The 19,551-nt window shown below is 37.4% G+C and overlaps 1 protein-coding gene across 1 annotated transcript in view; it reads right to left on the bottom strand.

Annotated features, from left to right (window-relative positions):
• PDSS2 (decaprenyl diphosphate synthase subunit 2) overlaps nt 1-19,551 on the bottom strand; it is a 255,955-nt gene that overhangs the window by 165,536 nt on the left and 70,868 nt on the right. The window lies entirely within an intron of this gene.

The raw sequence follows: 19,551 nt of genomic DNA, 5'->3' as shown, positions 1-19,551 counted from the left end.
CCCTAATGAGAAAGAGATCGCAAATCACCACTTTTATCTTTTCAGGATACACAATTCAGTGTTAGATTTCTTTCTTTTTTGTTTTTTTAAAAAGATTTTATTTATTTATTCGACAGAGAGAGAGCACAAATAAGCAGAGCAGCAGGCAGAGAGAGAGAGAGAGAGAAGCAGGCTCTCTGCTAAGCAGGTAGCCAGACGTGGGGCTCGATCCCAGGACCCTGGAACCACAACCGGAGCCGAAGGCAGTCGCTTAACCAACCAAGCCACCCAGGCGCCCCACTGTTAGATTTCTTTACCACTGCAGAGAGGCACGAGATTGAAGCAGAGACATTGTTGTACCGAATTATTTGGTATAGTAAATTTTACTATAAAGGAATTCAGCAAAATACAAGCCTGAGGTGTGAAAAACCTTTCCCTATGAGTGATTCTAGATAGTAAGGTTTACCTCTTACAAAGATTAACATTATCAGCAAGACTTGTGAATAGCGAATTTTCACTTCTTTTAGGATGTATTCAGTGTCTGAGCTGGTTACATTGTATTTTCTACCCTCAGCAGTCTCAGAATAAATGCAGCAGTGTAATTCTCACTTCTGATGTGATCTTCTTTTTTCCCAAGATATGATATGATATTCTCTTTTTCAAGAATGGCCTTTAAACTATCACCAACAGTAGTGAAAATTCAGGTGTCTGGAGAAGGAAAAAGCTACAGAGATAAGAAGGATGCTTTTCACCTTCTGAAGCACACATATAAAAACAATTCTTCAAAACCTGTTAATATACTGTCCCCAAGAGAGTAGAAATGAATGCCATAAAATCACAAATGTTATTTTGGGCCACCTATGCACGGCAAACTTCTACCACACAGAAACTCACAAATGTCTGGTAGATTGTGATAATAGTTCTTTGTATATATGGTTTTGCCCTTTCAAATTATTTGCAAGAAGACCAATGACCTCTTGCTTCATATGAAATAGTGAACAGAAATAAAATAATTACAAATTCTCCCAGCAGTCAGCAAAAGAAAACAGGGAGAAGAATAAACTTAAATAATCTCAGAGGATAAGCCATGATGTACCAGGGCCTGGGAACTGATCTCTACATTTTTGTTTGTTTGTTTTCTTCCACAGGCTGTTGAAATTTCCACAAGTCATTTATTTTTTTTCTTGACAAACTTTATTTGGCTATTTGTGTGTCTGGTACTATTAACGCATCATAATTTTACATCAAATCCTCATAACATTACATGATTGAGGTTTAATTCTAAAAAAAATTAAAAACACACAAAACAGGAAAAAATATCACTCTAATGCATTTGGGAAGAAGCAACCTATTAAAGAGAATAATTGTGTCTGGCAGAATTCTAGAGATGGCAGAAAACAAGAGGAAACAACATTTCTTAATGTTATTTAAATATGCACACAGGAGACAGGGAGATTTGCTAGGACAGAGAATCAACAGGAATTCTAGTCTTCCTGCACATAAAATAGAGCTTCATTAACAATAAAGGAACAGGTGTCTTGGGACCCATTTATACAGGCTATTAACTATTATGAGCTGCTGGTATCCAAATTTATTTTAGTACTAGGCAACTGATTAAAAATAAATACAAATTTAAATTCCATCTATTAGCATGTGAAAGCAATGCCTAGCTTTCCAGAGTTTAATTTAATACAAAGGTATTTTTCTATCATCCTGATCACAGAGGATACTGAAGTCATATACAACATTTCCCAAGTCCCAAAACAAAGATGTTCATATTAAACCTCATTTGAATGTGAAAAATTGACAAGTGGCCTTTTGTCTTGAACTGACAGGACCAAATAAGCTTCATTTACTAGGAACTAAATTTTTTTTTAAAAAAGATTTTATTTATTTTTTTGTGTGAAAGAGAGAGAGGTAGCACAAACAGGGGGAACGGCAGGCAGAGGGAGAAGCAGACTCCCCACTGCGCAAAGACCCTGATGTGGGGCTTGATCCCAAGATCAGGGATCATGACCTGATCCGAAGGCAGATGTTTAATGGACTGAGCCATCCAGGCAACCCAAAGAACTAAATTTTTATTCAAACTTAAAAAATTATTAAAAAATAATGAAACAAACACACATTTATCTTTTTAAAACTGGAGGAGGGAATCACACACATTCCTGGCTCTAAATCCAGTGCATTTTACATTATTTATTTTGAAAAATCTGAGTGGCAATGGCTATTCTTTGATAATTTTCCTGTCTCATCTATAAGTACTGATTAATAAACTGAACATTTGAACTTTAATGAAGAATCACCTGTACATCTTTTTTTTTTTTTAAAAGATTGTATTTATTTATTTGACAGAGAGAAATCACAAGTAGGCAGAGAGGCAGGCAGAGAGAGAGGAGGAAGCAGGCTTCCCGCCAAGCAGAGAGCCTGATGTGGGGCTCGATCCCAGGACTCCGGGATCATGACCAAAGCCGAAGGCAGAGGCTTTAACCCACTGAGCCACCCAGGCGTCCTCACCTGTACATCTTATTAAAAAATATTTAGAATGTTAGAGTTGAAACTGCAGCAGGGACAACCTAGTTCAATATACTATTTTACAGAATAAGAAAACAAGGGTCAGAGAGGCTAATTTGCCTAAAGTAAACATAATAGCAATATTTCAACCACATAAATTGTCAAAATACTATTATACTGTAAAATCAGTGTAAGAGTACCTATCTTCCAAAGATGGTGTGAAAATTCAGTGTGGTAGTTGTTGATGTTACTTCAAACTATCACATTTATCCGCACCCAGTTTTTTTAAAAAAATAATTTGGTTTATTCACTCATATGTTTTCTGATAGTGGTATTATTTCCACTTATCCATAAGTAATACATGATTATTCTATGCTTTGTGCCATACTCTATGGAGAATACAGGTGGTGGTATGGCATGATCTACAACCACAACCTAGTAAAAGCCAGTGCAGAAATGAAATGATAAAGAACTTGAGAGATTGGTGAGAAAGTCAAAGAGAGAATCACGTTGCTTAAAAATATGGTGATATTTTAAACGGAGATAAATTGATAAGACCAGGGTTTCTCAGTCTTGACGCTTGAAGCTGGTTAATTCTTTTCTGTAAGGGTTTGTGCCCTGCAGGCTGTTTAGTAGCTTTCCTAACCTTTACCGAAGAGATGCCAGTAGCATCCTCCAGTTGTAATAATCGGAAATGTCTCCTGACACTGCCAAATATGCCCGGGGGTACAAAACCATCCGTGGTTGAGAAACACTGGATGAGACAGACTAATCTACCTTATGTTGCTTTTAAGCTAAGGATACATATTAAATATCACCAAGAGGCAGGCAAAAGCAAATCTGGAGCTTCAATATTCTTTTAAAGACAGTTTTGGCTCCATGGCATCAAGCATTACGGTACTGAGTAGAGGAATGAAACCACAAACTCCATATCAAGGTGTGGCTTAGGTTTTGATTCTACAGTTTTCTGCCACTAACTGTCAAAAAGTCCAAAGAAATATGAACAGGTTCCTGTTCCTAATGGGAGACAGGCTGGTGTTCAGGAGCAAGCCAACCAGCTCACAGGTAACCCATCCAATGGCCTCAGAGCATTGAAACCATGTGCTTTCATTCTCTGTATATGAATTCTGAGGGAAAAAATAGTTATAAAACCAATCTCAAATATCACACTTTCTAAAGATACCAAAAATACTTCAGATTTATCACACTGCAGGTTTCTAAAATGTTCATTTAAGAACCAAATAATTGAGGTGATGAGCAAATGTCGGATCTATTGAACACAGCTGACCCTGAAATGACAAGGGATTATAGATGCTGACCGCCTGCATCGTCAAATATCTATCTAGAAAAAAAAAAAATCAACATAGAACTTCCGGTTCTCTTTAAACTTCATAGCCTACTGTTGCCTGGAAGCCTTACCAATAAATAAATAGTCAATTAACACATATTTTGCATGTTGTATGTATTATGTACTGCACTCTTAAGTAAGCTAGAGAAAAGAAGATGTGAGTACGAAAATCATAAGGAAGCAAAACTATATTTACAGTACTGTATTCATTGAAAAAATTCACACATACATAGATCTGAGCAGTTCAAACTTAAGCTGTTGAAGAGTCGTCTATATGCGAAGGGGAAGAACTAACCTCTGCCTCTTGCTCTCTGCTATGGCATTCACATCTACTAAGTATGAAACTCAGAACAACTGCTTGGTAAGGGTAGCACCTCATTAAAAATCTGGGGGCATAGGGCAATGAAAGTACAAGAAGACCACCAAGAGAGAAAGATGGAAAGGACTGTTTGACGGTCAGTGACCAAGCATGAGATCACTCAGGCTCCATTTTACAATGAATTTGGGCCACTGGAGGCACCGTCCATGAGACAGGCCTGCCTTTAGTGCCCGTCTACAATAGTGGAGGCTCTGTACTGAAAAAAAATGAAAAGTAATCTAGACAACTGATGAATTTAGCAATCATAATTATCAAGGGGAGAGTGCTGCTCATTTTGGTTTTATCTTCACTTATAAAGTTACCAAATGGTCTCCATTTCTCATACTCAACACACTTTTATTTCTTCAACATTATGAAAGAGAGTGGTCTGTGTTTTCACAAAGGGATGCCTACAGGCTGAAAAGTTCTGTTAATACTGTTTTGTTTTGACTCTATGTATAGCGGTATCTCCAACATTGTAAAATTGGACATAATTTGCTAAATCTGAATTTACATACTGGGCACTATTTCCTTTAACAAAGTCTAATTGGAACAGCATTTTATGGTACACGAACATTTAATTTCAAATGTTAGAGATAAAGAGAAATTGATTTAGATAGAAGATAACTTATTTTTAGTTGCAAAAAAACCCTGTAATGCCAAAGTATTTTGCATTTAATGCTGATTTAAATGTATTATAATATTCATGATATATGGTAAATACCCAAGTCCTATATGAAAAAACTTCATTGTAAAAAAACTAGAGAATTTTAAAAATAGATTGATTTATTTTTTTGAGAGAGAGAGAGAGAAAGAGCTTGTGTGAGCATGCACGGGGTGGGGGGGCGCAGAGGGAAAGAGGGTCTTAAGCAGACTCTGTGTTAGGCATGGAGCCTGACGGGGGGCTCAGTCTCACAAACCTGAAGTCACAACCTGAGCCAAAACCAAGAGTCTTGATGCTTAACCAACTGCGCTGCCCAGATGCCCCTGAAAAATTAGAATTTTAACAAAATGATGCTTCACATTGTAAGGAATGTTCTCATTAAAAAATAAATAAATAAACAATTTGACAAATGCTATTAAACCTTTTACTGATAAAGTCAGATTCCTTTGATATTCCTTGAATAATCCCAAATACTGAAGATAAACATGAAATGCTAATAAATTTCTAAATCTATAAAAAAAAATAAACTAGCCCTGCATTTTAAGTCAATATTGTGGATATTTCACACAGGTACAGGATTAATTTAACAAACGATTCTTGAATTACACCAGGCAACATGCTGCCACCACTGAAGAGGAAAGGGCTCTAAAGTAGCTGATGATCTCTGATTCATTTCATTTTTAAATTCATGTTTCAAGGAAAATTTTTAGGGTTGACATTTTCTACTTGACCTTACCAATGTCTTTTCTCTAAAGTATTACTTCACTTGAGTAACCAATCATTTATGTTCCTATACAATGTTAATGAAAATGCCCTCCAAAAGGCTAACCAATGAGACATTATTTATACATAATACAAACATAAATACAGGATCACAAACGGAATATAACCAAAATCACTGGTGCTTTAAAATGTATACAGAGGGGCACCTGGGTGGCTCAGTAGGTTAAGTGTCTGCCTTCAGCTCAGATCATGATCCTCGATTTTGGGATTGAGTCCTGCATCTGGCTCTCTGCTCAACAGGGAGCCCGCTTCTCCCTCTCCCCTGCCTTCTGCTCCCCTTGCTTGTACTTTCTCTGTCAAATAATAAAATCTTTAAAAAATGAAATAAGATAAAATGGATATAGAGATTTCAGACTTTATTACGATGGAGTAAAGTGACTGACAAATCCTCCCTCAAAAGGCAACTATAAAACTGAATAAAATAGTTAAAAGCAGTAATTTTAGCACTCAGGAATTCAGAGGCATGTACTTCGTGAAAACCATGAAAATTCAGGGAGAAATAGTGAGAGTCTATGATGATTTTGCCAGGGGCTGCTCCCATCTCCACCTCTGGCTTTGTCAGTACAAGTAGCTCACTCAGGGCAGCACAGGGCAGAATGCGAAACCAAGAAGCATTGTCACCTCTGCCACAGAGAATCCCCTGATGAGCAATGGCAGGAGTGGCATTTGCGGCAAGCGGCAAGCTAAACAGACTGCCAAGGATTTAGCAGGGAGTTCCAGCAGGTAAGACAGCCAGAGAAGACTGAACCCCACATGTTTTGGGATTGGCCAGAGGTCATGTGCATTACTACAGAGACAGAGAGGGACCCTGTGTCCCTGGCTAATGGAGCCTGTGGCGTGTGCAGGTGAGACATGGGAAGGCCCAACAGGAAGTAAAAGCCAGGGCAGACTGAAGACTGAAAGCGCTTCCCAGCTCACACACAGATCTGTCAAGAGAGATTAGAAGCCTTACTGGCTCAAGGAGTTTTATTATAACTTCTGATTCATCTCTGACTGATCACTGAGCTATATAGACACAGGGCAATCCCTCAGAAGCCAGGTTGACAAAAACAAGGAAAAAATTGTCGGTCGAGACATCAGCAGCTGCACACTGCAGGGAAGACACACTTCAAAGGTTTAGTCCAGGAGTTATCAAACAAACAACCAACACTTCCAATGGAGGAGTGAACACTACAAACTCAAGTTGCTACAATACAGTACCTCAAGTGTCCAGTACTCAACAGAAAGTTATGAATTATGCAAGAAACAAGAAAATGTGATCCATAAAAAAGCAGTCAATAGAAAATGTCTCCAAGTGTCTCTAGATCTTGTATTTAGCAAAGATTTCAAACTTTCAAAAGATTTCAAGCTGTTATAATAAACATGCTCAAAGAAGTAAAGAAAGCCATGTTTAAAGAATTAAATGACCCTGACAACAGAATCTCAGTAAATGTTGAACTTTTCCAGAGATGAAAAGTACAATAAGTGAAAGGAAAATTCATCAGAGAACCTCAATAAATTTGAGATAGCCAAAAAAAAAAAAAAAAAATCCATGAATTTGAAAATAGATTAGTAAAAATTACATGATTTGAAGAACACAATAAAAGATTAAAGATAAATAAACAGAGCCTCAAAGACCTATGAGGCAATATTATGGGCACTAATGTATGTGTAATAAGACTCTCAGAAGGTGGAAAAGCACTAGGGCAGAAAAAATACTTGAAGATATATTGACCAAAAACTTCCTAAATTTGATGAAAAACAGTAACTTATAGAGCCAAGCTCCCCAAATGAAACCCAATGCAGGACAAATGCAAAATACCTAGACACATCATAGATAAACTACTGAAATGCAAAGAAGAATACTGCAAACAAAAAAAGAAAAATGACTCAGTACAAAGGAACTACAATAAAATTAATGACTGATTTCTCACCGGAAACAATGGAGGTCACAAAAATGCTGGGAGTAAAAAAGCTTGGCAACTAAGAATTCTGTATCCTGTAAAATCACCTTTTAAAAATAAAGTGAAATATGGGGCGTTGGGGTGGCTCAGTCATTGAGTGTCTGCCTTAGGTCGGGTCATGGTTCCAGGGTCCTGGGATTGAGCCCCACATCAGGCTTCCTGCTCAACAGGAAGCCAGCTTTCTCCCTCTCCCAGTCCCCCTGCTTGTATTTCCTCTCTCGCCGTGTCTCTCTGTTAAATAAATAAATAAAATCTTTTTTAAAAAGTGAAATAAATACATTTGGAGATAAAAAAGAGAAAATTTGGTATCAGACTTGCTTTACAAAAAACACAAAAGGAAGTCCTTCATGCTGAATGAAAGGGTATCAGATAGTAATCCAAATCTACATTAAGAAACAAAGAGCACTAGAAATCGTGAATAGATAAATGAAAAAAATTCCATAAATATATTTTTTCTTATTTCTTCTCTAAAATTTCATAAAAGATATTGATTATACATGGCAAAAATTGCAATACTGTATTGATGGGTTTACAACATATACAGATATAAAATATATATAGCAATAACACAAGCAAAGGGGAAAAGGATATATATCAGAGCAGGTTTCTATATTTTGCTGGAATTTAAGTTATCATTATTCTGAAACAGACTATGACAAATTAAGATAAAGACTATAATTCCTAGAACCACCACCAAGAAAATAACTCAAAATCATATAGTTAAAAACACAAATGAGCAATCAAATTATATACCAAAATATACCTATTTAACATAAAAGAAAGGAGTAAAGGAGGAACAGAGGGGAAAAAAATGACATGAGACAAATACAAAACAAATAGGAAAATGAGAGACTTAAAACCAATCATATCAATAATTAGATTGGATATGAGGAACTAAATAACTTCCTCAAAATGTAGGGAGAATCAGACTAGATTCAAAAATAAGAGCCAACTGTTTGTTGCATCTAACAGACATAGATAGGAAGACAGGAAGACAAACAGATTACAAGTAATAGGACAGAAAATGATAGACTATACAAACAGTAACTATAATAGAGCTGGAACTGCTATATTAGTATTAGACAAAATAGACTTTAAGGCAAGAAATGTTACTGGAGACTATGAAGGACATTTCATAATCACAAAAGGAACAGTGCATCACAAAGATGTAATAACTCGTTATAAGTGTATATAAACCTAACAATAGAGACACAAAAGGAAGGAAAAACTGAGAACTAAAAGGGGAAATACGTAATTCACTAATAATAGTTGGAGATTTCAACATTCCACTTTCAATAATTGATAGAATGACACAAAATCAACAAGGATATAAAAGATTTTAACAACACTACCAATAAACATGATATAATTGAGATTAATACAGTACTCAATACAATGAGTGCAGAATTCACATTCTTTTTAAAGCACACAAAGACATTTCTCCGTATGTTGGACCACAAAACAAGTCTCAATAAATTTAAGAACATTGAAATCATTAAAAATGTGTTCTATGACCACAACAGAGTTAAGTCAAAGATCTTGAGTTGAAAGATATCTGGGGGGGGCGCCTGGGTGGCTCAGTGGGTTAAAGCCTCTGCCTTCGGCTCAGGTCATGATCCCAGGGTCCTGGGATCGAGCCCCACATCGGGCTCTCTGTTCAGCAGAGAGCCTGCTTTCTCCTCTCTCTCTCTGCCTGCCTCTCTGCCTACTTTTGAGCTCTCTCTCTGTCAAATAAATAAATAAAATCTTAAAAAAAAAAAAAAAGAAAGATATCTGGGAAAACCAATATATTTAGAAATTAAACAATATATTTCTAAATAGCACAGAAATTATAAAGAAAATTTAAAAATATTTTGAAATGAATGAAAATGAAAACACAATGTATCAAAATTTACAGTATGTAACTAAAGAAGTGTTAGAGGGATATTTATAGCTTGTAATCAGGAAAAGCCTCAAATTAATAATCTGAGCTTCTACCTTAAGAAACTAGACAAAAAAAGGAAAGCTAAACCCCAAGCAAACAGGAAAAAGGGAGAAAATAATAAAGTTCAGAGTGAATATCAATGAAATAAAATCCAAAAAAAAAAAATCAACAAAACCAAAAAGTGGCTATTTGAAAAGGTCAATAAAATTGGCAAACCCAGGGCACCTGGGTGGCTCAGTAGGTTAAGCCTCTGCCTTCGGCTCAGGTCATGATCTCAGGGTCCTGGGATTGAGGCCTGCATCCGGCTCTCTGCTCAGCAGGGAGCCTGCTTCCCCCACTCTCTCTGTCTTCCTCTCTGCCTACTTGTGATCTCTCTCTCTCTGTCAAATAAATAAAATCTTTTAAAATTGGCAAACCCTTAGCTAAACTAATAAAGTAAGAGAAGACACAAATTGCCCAAATCTGGAATGAAAGAAGAGACCTCACTACTGACCTTCAAGCACTAGGACTATAGGGGAATATTACAAACTGCTTTATACAAAAAGATCAGACAACTTAGGGAAAAAATGGGCAAATTCTTAGAAAAGAAATTGCCAAAACTGAGTCAAGAAGAAATAGAAAATATAGGTAGACTTAAAAGTAAATAAATTATTAATTAAACCCTCATGACAAAGAAAATCCCAGGCTCAGTTGGCTTTGCTAGAAAAATCTATCAAGTATTTAAAAAAGAAGGTATCAATACTTCACAAACTCCCTCAAAAAATAGAGGACAGAAACTTCCCAATTCATTCCATGAGGCTAGCACACCGAAGTCACACAAAAACATCACAAGAAAACTACAGATTAATATCACTAATGAATATAGACATAAAAATCCTCAACAAAATATTAGCAAACTGAATCCAGAAACATATAAAAAGGCTCATATATGATGATCAAGTAGGATTTATCCCAGAATGCAAAGTTTGTTTAACATCCAAAAATCAAGTAATGTAATATATTATTAAAGGACAAAAAAACCCATAACCATTTCAATAGACACAGAAAAAGTATTTAAGGGGCGCCTGGGTGGCTCAGTGGGTTAGGCCTCTGCCTTCGGCTAGGGTCATGATCCCAGGGTCCTGGGATGGAGCCCCGCGTTGGGTTCTCTGCTCTGCAGGGAGCCTGCTTCCTCCTCTCTCTCTGCCTACTTGTGATCTCTGTCAGAGAAATAAAGAAAAAATCTTTAAAAAAAAAAAAAAAAGAAAAAAGAAAAAGTATTTAACAAAATCCAACACCCATTCACAATAAAAACTTTCAATACATGGAGAACATAAGAGAACATCCCCCACCTAATAAAAGGCATCTATGAAAAACCGACAGCTAACATCATAAAATGATTAAAGAGTGAATGCTTCCCACCTAAGAAGAATCAGGTAAGAATGGCAGGTTTTGCTACTTTTTTTCCAACATTGCACAGAAGTTTCTAGTCAGTGCAATTAAAACTTAAAATATTAAATTCAGACTGAAAATGAGAAAAGAAAAATGTGTTTATACAAGGATGATTGTGTAAAATATCCTAAGGAATCTATAATTAAAATACTATAATCTATACATGAGTCTAGCAAGATCTCAGGATACATGATCAATATACAAAAATCAACTGTATTTTTATATACTAGCAAAAAACTAAAAAATTAAAAAACAATTGTATTTACAGTAACATTAAAAAGAATACTAAGGAATAAACTTAACAAAAAAAGTGTAGTATTTGACACTGAAAACTATAAAATTTTACTGACAAAAATTAAAAGACCTAGATAAACTGAGAATCATTCTATTTTATAAACTGGAAACCTCAACTGTTAAGATGTTAATTCTCCCCAAATTGATATTTAGATTCAACACAATCCCCACCAAATTTCCAGCAAACTTTTTGGTACAATGATTCTAAAATTCATATGGAAATGTAAAGTGCCTAGAACAGTCAAAATGACTGGAAAAAAAAAAAAAAAGAACAAAGTCGGAAGACTTATACTCGCTGCACTTAACTATAAAACAACAATGATTACGGTAATGTGGATTACCTAAGGACAGGCATACGGATCAAGGGAACAGAGTTGAGAGTAAAAACTAAATCCTTATATTTATGGTCAATTACTTCTGATAAAAGTGCCATGACAATTCAATGGGAGAGAGTCTTTTCAACTCATGGTGCTAGGATAGCTGAATAGCTATATTCAGCTATATATATATACATACACACACACACACATACATACATACATACACACATATATATACAGACACATACATATATATACACGTGTATGTGTATACACACACACACACAGCAGTTTTACTTTTTTCCTAATCTGGATACCTTTAATTTTTCATTGCACTGTTTTTATGTCATTTTATTCTTCCCTTCCCCTAAGCTCATCTACCAATAAACATGATATAATTGAGATTAATGCAGTACTCAATATAGTGAGTGCAGAATTCACATTCTTTTTAAAGCACACAAAGACATTTCTCCATTTGTTTGACCACAAAACAAGTCTCAATAAATTTAAGAACATTGAAATCATTAAAAATGTTTTCTATGACCACAAAAGGGTTAAGTCAAAGATCTTGACTTTTTATTTATTTTATTTCTTAAATTCCGCATATGAGTAAAATCACATGGCATCTATCCTTCCCTGTAAGTATTTCTAATTAAGCAAAATGAACTATTAGAAAAGAGACAATATAAATATTTCTATAAAACTTATTGAGTGATTTTAAAGAATTTAGTGTTCTAATATGCAATTTTAAAATATAGACAGATTCCCAAAAGACATTCAACAATGAGAAACTGTTTTCTTGAAACTTAAAAATAAACCACAGCTTTGAACTTCTGAGTTGTGGAATTGCTGAAGTGACTGAAGAAGGAACCAGAGACCTTTGAGAAAATCACCCGACAACCCATCGTTAACGGTTAGCTCTGGACGGTGCTCAAGAGTTGTGGCAGGTTGGCCAAAACTCTACAGAGTCATCATCTGAGATCCAGATATTTTTAGTACAGATTACTAGCAAGGTCTTGGGTAATTCAGAGAATATTCATCAGCGATCAGTGGGATGTGTTTCAATGAAAGCATCAGCTACTCTTCATTGGATCTTTTACACAAGATCACCTTCAAATGCGGTCCCAATCTGAAGAAAACACGACCACACAAACACGGCCATCCCTACCAGAAAGATTTCCACAAAGAAATTAATGAGTAAAACAAAGCTTCTTGATCTGCAGTTTCCATCGGGAGTTTTGCATTCAATAACATCTGCAAAATTTAAGAATCTCTAAAGATAGAATGGTGTGGTTTACAATGTTGAATTTTAAGTCTGCCACCTAAGCAAAACTGGAGTATATTTCAATGATAAGGGAGTACATATTAAAGAATAATGAAATTTTAATTTCTCCCTCTCTGGTTACAATGCAGGGTATCCAAGTATCAATTCTGTTCTTTCCCCATTTAGCAAACATCAATTCTGGACCTACAGATAACAACTCTAGAATAATGTATTTTACTGCCTCCTCTCAAGTGGCAAAAAGCAAGAGAGTTCTTTATGACACTAAGAAAATCCAAGTAACTCTGAGCCTCCAGTTTCCAGTTCATAAGCAGAGCAATCCTTTTACCTCTTTAAATATAGATGTAATGAATGCTTTAAGAAAATGTCAACTACCAGAAGCCAAAGAAAAGCACAGCAAATAGGAGAATCCCCTATAAAATATAATTAAGGAAGGTCTATTTATAAGCTACCACAGTTATTCAACTTGGATAAATGGACCAACATCTTTTTACTATAGGATTAGGGTACCCGAAATTCAAGTATAATGGAAAAGGCTTTAGGATATTTTAGATTTTCTAACTCCCCAATTAAGGGGTGTGATTAAACTGAATATAGCAAGATTCAAAGACTGTCTGAAGTGGCAAAGAAAATGTGCAGCCTACATATTCCCATATTTTCATTTATTTCAACTGACAGTTACCCTTGTAATCTACTAAATAATTATTCTAGCTCTTATTTTTTTTTCAAAGTAAATGTAAAATGCTCCCTGACATCTTGATTTAGGTTATTTTAAAGTGAAAATACTCCTGTGGGTTGTAAAATTGGTAACTATACATTACTAAGAATTAGTAAGAATGAAAGAAGACAGATAACTCCAGAACCAAAAAAAAATCGGCTGGGTCTTAAAGCATCCTAGGGTCCATGATACTTTAGATGCCAATTCCTTAAAAGAACTATTTTCAAATTAAAAAATTTGTTAAAGGCTCTAACAAGAAGGAAAGGGACCTAATATCTATTGAGTTCCTATTCTGATGCAGACACATGCTGGAAATACACACTATCTCTCACAATGTTTGGAACAACCCTGACAGGCATTTCCCCCCTTGACTTACAGATGAGAAACCTGGTATTTAGAACTTGCTTACAGTGGGACCAAGGCAAAATTCAAAGCAAGGACCTCGGCTCTAATTTTTTATCTTTCGCATCTTACCACAACCATTTAAAACATGAGAGACTCTGTTCTTTTGAAAGATCCAATTAAGAAGAAAGTAATAGCCATTTATCATTTGCTGTTATTACAGACTCCCCACATTCTACTGGGCAGTCAGGAAGGCAATCAACAAACAAGCTGGAGGCAGGACTCCCAGGTGTAAGTTTCAGCAGGCACTTTCTTTTTTAGATCCCAGCTCTTGGTTTCTCTCTTCTTGCAAACTCATGGTTTAATAGTCAATAAAAATGAGTGAATCACAAAGCTTGGTAGGATAAAGAACATCTAGGTAGACTGGTTTTAGGGAAAATTCATAACAACTGGAGTTTGTCAAAGGGCAAGGGATGAAAGGGGCAAACAAATCTCTTCCTGGATGAAAATACATTTCTTCAATATCATATAAGTTATGCCAAACCATTATTCTTCTACATTAGCAAGTGAAAAATTTTGATTAGGTTCCAATCAAATAAGTAATAAACTTAGAGCAGAATTTAAACGACTACTTTCAAATTCTATGCCTCAATTTTTCATGTCTCCCAATATATATAGGCGATTGTAAGAGTTTCAAAGCTAAACCTATGCACTTAACTATTTTTTTTCTTAATAAATCTAATAATCCAGGGTGCCTGGGTGGCTCAGTGGGTTAAGCCTCTGCCTTTGGCTCAGGTCATGATCCCAGGGTACTGGGATCAAGCCCCACATCAGGCTCTCTGCTCAATAGATAATAAATCAATATTAATATTAATAAATATTATCTATAATAGTACCTATAAACAAAAAGCAATGTGTTAAGTTTCTATTTTAGGGCTTATTCTTAATCTAGAGATAGCTTACAATCTTATTTTAATCTCTAGTGTTCCTTGTACTTTTACATGATCAACCAGGAATTCTCAAACTGGACCCATTTTTTCTTCAAAATTGCCATCAACAAAAGGAGAAAGAAGCAATCCTTCTTCTAACCTAATGTCTACAAGGACCTGAAAAGAATATCCCCAACTTTCTCTCTGCCAGAAACCACAGTTTGTTAAAGCACAGAAATTCTGGCTCTACGGATCGATTCTACTGCTTTTTCTCACTCTGGCTGACTATAAAGCAGTTTTATTTTCATTTTGTGGGGAGGGGCAGAGGGAGAGGGAGGGAGAATCTTTTTTTTGGGGGGGGGAGGGAGAATCTTAAGCAGGGTCCACACCCAGCACAGAGCCAACACTGGGCTCAATCTCACCACCCTGTGCTCAGGACCTGAGCTGAAATCAAGAGTTGGCAACTTAGGGGCACCTGGGTGGCTCAGTGGTTTAAAGCCTCTGCCTTCAGCTCAGGTCATGATCTCAGGGTCCTGGGATCGAGTCCTGCATCGGGCTCTCTGCTCAGCAGCGAGCCTGCTTCCTCCTCTCTCCCTCTCTGCCTGCCTCTCTGCCTACTTGTGATCTCTGTCAAATTAATAAATAAAATCTTAAAAAAAAAAAAAAAGAGTTGGCAACTTAAACAGCAGAGCTACTTGGGTGCCCCTAAAGCAGAAGTTTTAAAAATGAATCTCTGCCTCATTTCCACATCTAGATTACTACTTAGGACAAGAGAAAAACCTCTTACACCTTAAGAAAATGTGGAAGATTTTTCTCTTTCAAAAGGAGGATCCTGGGGCACCTGAGTGGCTCGGTCAGTTAAACAGCCGACTCTTGATTTCGGCTCAGGTCATGATTTCAGGGTCAGGGGATCAGCCCCACCCTGGCTCCGTGCTAGCTGTGGAGCCTGCTTAAGATTCTCTTTCTCTCCGTCTGCCCCCTCCTCTCTAAAACAAACAAACAAACAAAAAAGGAGGATCCTGTGAACACCTTATAAATTATCACCAATTAAAACAACTAAAGACATCTAATATTCTTAAGCACTGTTATCAAAGTTAATTTTGGATGTTAGGTATAAAAACTTGTTCTCCTAGGGGCGCCTGGGTGGCTCAGTTGGTTAAAGCCTCTGCCTTTGGCTCAGGTCACGATATCAGGGTCGTGGGATCAAGCCCCTCCTCAGGCTCTCTGCTCCGCAGGGGAGCCTGCTTCTCTCTCTCTCTGCCTGCCTCTGCCTACTTGAGATCTCTATCTGTCAAATAAATAAACGAAATCTTTAAAAAACAAACAAACAAACAACTTGTTCTTATCCAAACTGATCACTGGACTGATCTAATTTTTGATTTTTTTTTAATTTTTATTTATTTATTTGACAGTCAGAGTTCACAAGTAGGCAGAGAGGCAGGCAGAGAGAGAGAGAGAAGAGGAAGCAGGCTCACCACTGAGCAGAGAGCCTGATGCGGGGCTCAATCCCAGGACCCTGGAATCATGACCTGAGCTGAAGGCAGAGGCTTTAACCCACTGAGCCACGCAGGCGCCCCTAATTTTTGATTTTTGTAATGTGACATAGAATTTATGCAGTCTTTAGTTGAGAAATTACTGAGAACCTACTATGCACCAGGCACTGTACTAAGCTGTGGAAGTAAAGAATCAAGTCCAGCTGCTATCAAAAACATAAGCCCAAGACTTAGATTGGTGGCAGGGAGCCAACTAGGGTGTGAAATGTCAACAAAGTATGTTAAATGCTACAGTAGTAACTTGCACAGCTTATCACAGAGTACAGGAAATACCTCCTACAGATGATGCTTGGACTTGAGCTTTCTTCATAGTATTTCTTTTTTATTTTGAGAGAGAGAAAGAGAGAAAACATGAGCAGGGGAGGGACAGAGGGAGAGAGAGATAATCTCAAGCAGACCCCACACCGAGCTTAGAGCCAGACATGAGGCTTGATCCCATGACCCTGAGATCATGACTTGAGCTGAAATCAAGAATTGGATGCTTAACCGACTGCACCAACCAGGTGCCCCACTGCATTTTAAGAATTTCCTTACTTTCTCTCTGCAGTCTTCTAAAACACATATTTTCTATCCCCCATCATATTTTTCTCTGTCTCAAATTCTTGAGATGCTAATCCTCCTGATTCCTTCTACTTATGCTAGGTGATGTCCACAAAGTTATCATTTCTGTTATGAATTCTCCACTAAGTTTTATTTTCTTTGAGATAATCTTTTTTCTTAAGGATTTTATTTACTGATTTGAAAGAGGGAGAGAGAGAGCGAGCATGCAAGCAGGGGGACGGGCTGAGGGAGTGGGAAGGGGAAAGAATCTTAAGCTGATTTCACATGGGGCTTGAGCTCACTACCCTAGGATCATGACATGGGCTGAAACAGTCAGATGCTTAACCAACTGAGCCACCCAGGTGCCCCCCCCATTTTTAAGATTTTATTTGAGAGAGAGTGAGCACAACTGGGGCGGGGGCGGGCAGAGAGAGGAAAGGGAGAAGCAGGTCCCAGCTGAGCAGGTGGTCTGACACTGGATCTCAGGACCCTGGGGTCATGACCTGAGCCGAAGGCAGATGCTTAACTGACTGAGCCACCCAGGCACCCCTCTCTGGGATAATCTTATATGGCCTAGGTTCTGAAAGTGATACTCCAAACTAGTTTTGCATTTGTTAACACTAGAGTCCCAGCAGACCAAATTATAATATGGTTACCATGGAACCCCCCACTCCTGATTCCAGGCTTGAACATGCCATATCACCCCCGGAGGATAAACTCAGACTTGAAACTCACAGCAAGACACAAGTTGGGGGGTGGTGGCAAACTGTATTTTTCAAATTTGGCTGCAAATACACCTCCCCTTTCAAACAGTCTTCATGTAAGACCCTGACATTCCCCCCATGAAGTGGTAGGATCTATGTGCTCTCCCTCTTGAAGCTAGATGGGCCCATGTGATAGTCTCAACAAGCAGAATGTGAGAGACGTGACTCTGTCACTCCAAAGGCTAGCTCATAAAAACACGGGTGCGCTGGGTGGCTCAGTCAGTTAAGCGTCTGCTTTCAGCTCGTGTCAAGCCCCACATGAGGGAGCCCCACATCCGACTCCCTCCTCAGCGGGGAGGTGGATCATCATCAGGTCATGATCCCAGGGTCTCGGGATCAAACCCCCACATCTGGCTCACTGCACAGTGGGGAATGTGTTTCTCCCTCTCCCGCTGCTCGTCCCCTCCTCATGCTTTCTCTCTCTCTCTCTCAAATAAATAAATAAAATCTTTAAAAAAAAAAAATCTTACTTTTCATAGAAGAATTTTGTCACCATGAATCTCAAGCAGATATTGTCGGAAAACTATCCCTCTGTAATAAAACAATATTGCATGCCAATACGTGATATAAAAGTTTTACTGGACAAACAATATAACGTCCTTCAAATGTATGGTACCAGCACCGTTGCTAAATTTACCTTTTTGAAACTGCAAACTTACGAATATGAACCTCAGCTGCCCCTTTCCTCATACATGTGGCAAGGTGTCATGCCCTCTACCTGAGTATCATAGGTTCACCCTTCCCCTGCTGACCGCAAGACAATTTTTAGGGTGTGGGGAAAGTGCCTTCAGTTGTATTTGTGTATGACAAAAAGCCTATTGTTTTGATGTATGAAGGAACCAGAATATGGTTCCTTCTCTTCTGGTTCCTTCTCTGGCCGGGAATCTCTGTCCTCCCTCCTTCCTGTAATACAGTCCTTACAACTGAAATAGTCTTATTTTTAAATTCTAAAACTGTGGCTTTGTTTTCTTCAAGAATACACCATTTCTTATAGTCTTTCTCAACTTTCTCTAGATCACCTTTCTCTGTGAATTGTAGTCCTCCAGAGGTTTTGGTTTTCAGGAATATGCAACTCTCCATATCCCCTGAGAGTTCATTTCCTGTCTCTGAATGGACATTAACATTCAAGCTCCTATTCAAGAGGGTCTATTTTTGGTCTCTTTCCCTCAAAGGTCATCACCACACTAGTTTATAATATGCTTACTGCTGTAACTTAGAGATACATTTTCCTTTTTGGAATCTTGAGATCTCCCCCTTTTTCTTATGAGCCAAGCTATGTATTTAAACTGTGTTGTTGGTTGTTATACACTATTTGGTACCGTTGGGTACTTGTAGCAATAGGAATTCCATATTATCTTATTCTACCATGTTACTAGAAAAGCAAATTCCTCAGGGAAAAGGAAAACACTCTATGTAGCGGAACAGCATCTGCAAAGACTGAGTTGAACAACTTGGTACATCCTGGAACTCTTAGAAATCTGCTGTTGTTAACAGGGTAAAGGTGATACAAGGCGATGAGTGGCAAGAAATAAGATGGAAAAAAAGACAGTTGCTAGATTATAAGCACTTTGTAATATAAGCTAAGGAGTTTGAATCTTTTCTGTAGGGAATGGGGAGCTACCAAACAGTATGAAGACTATTTCGACAGATCATTCAGCAAATCATATGGGTAATGGATTTGGGTTGGGGAAATGATGGGTAGGTCTACCAATAGAAAGATCATATAGGTATCTTATTGGCAAACAAAGACCAAAGATGAAGATCTGAGCTATGGCAATAATAACAGTGACTGAGAGGCAAGTAGAAATTAGAAATGTCAAGAGTTACAATGAATAGGAATTGTAGAATCGAGAAGAAAAAAACAATCT

Source organism: Neovison vison, chromosome 1, assembly GCF_020171115.1.
Source record: "Neovison vison isolate M4711 chromosome 1, ASM_NN_V1, whole genome shotgun sequence".
In the NCBI taxonomy this organism is placed as follows: Eukaryota; Metazoa; Chordata; class Mammalia; order Carnivora; family Mustelidae; genus Neogale; species Neogale vison.
This window is presented reverse-complemented; position numbering and strand designations above follow the sequence as displayed.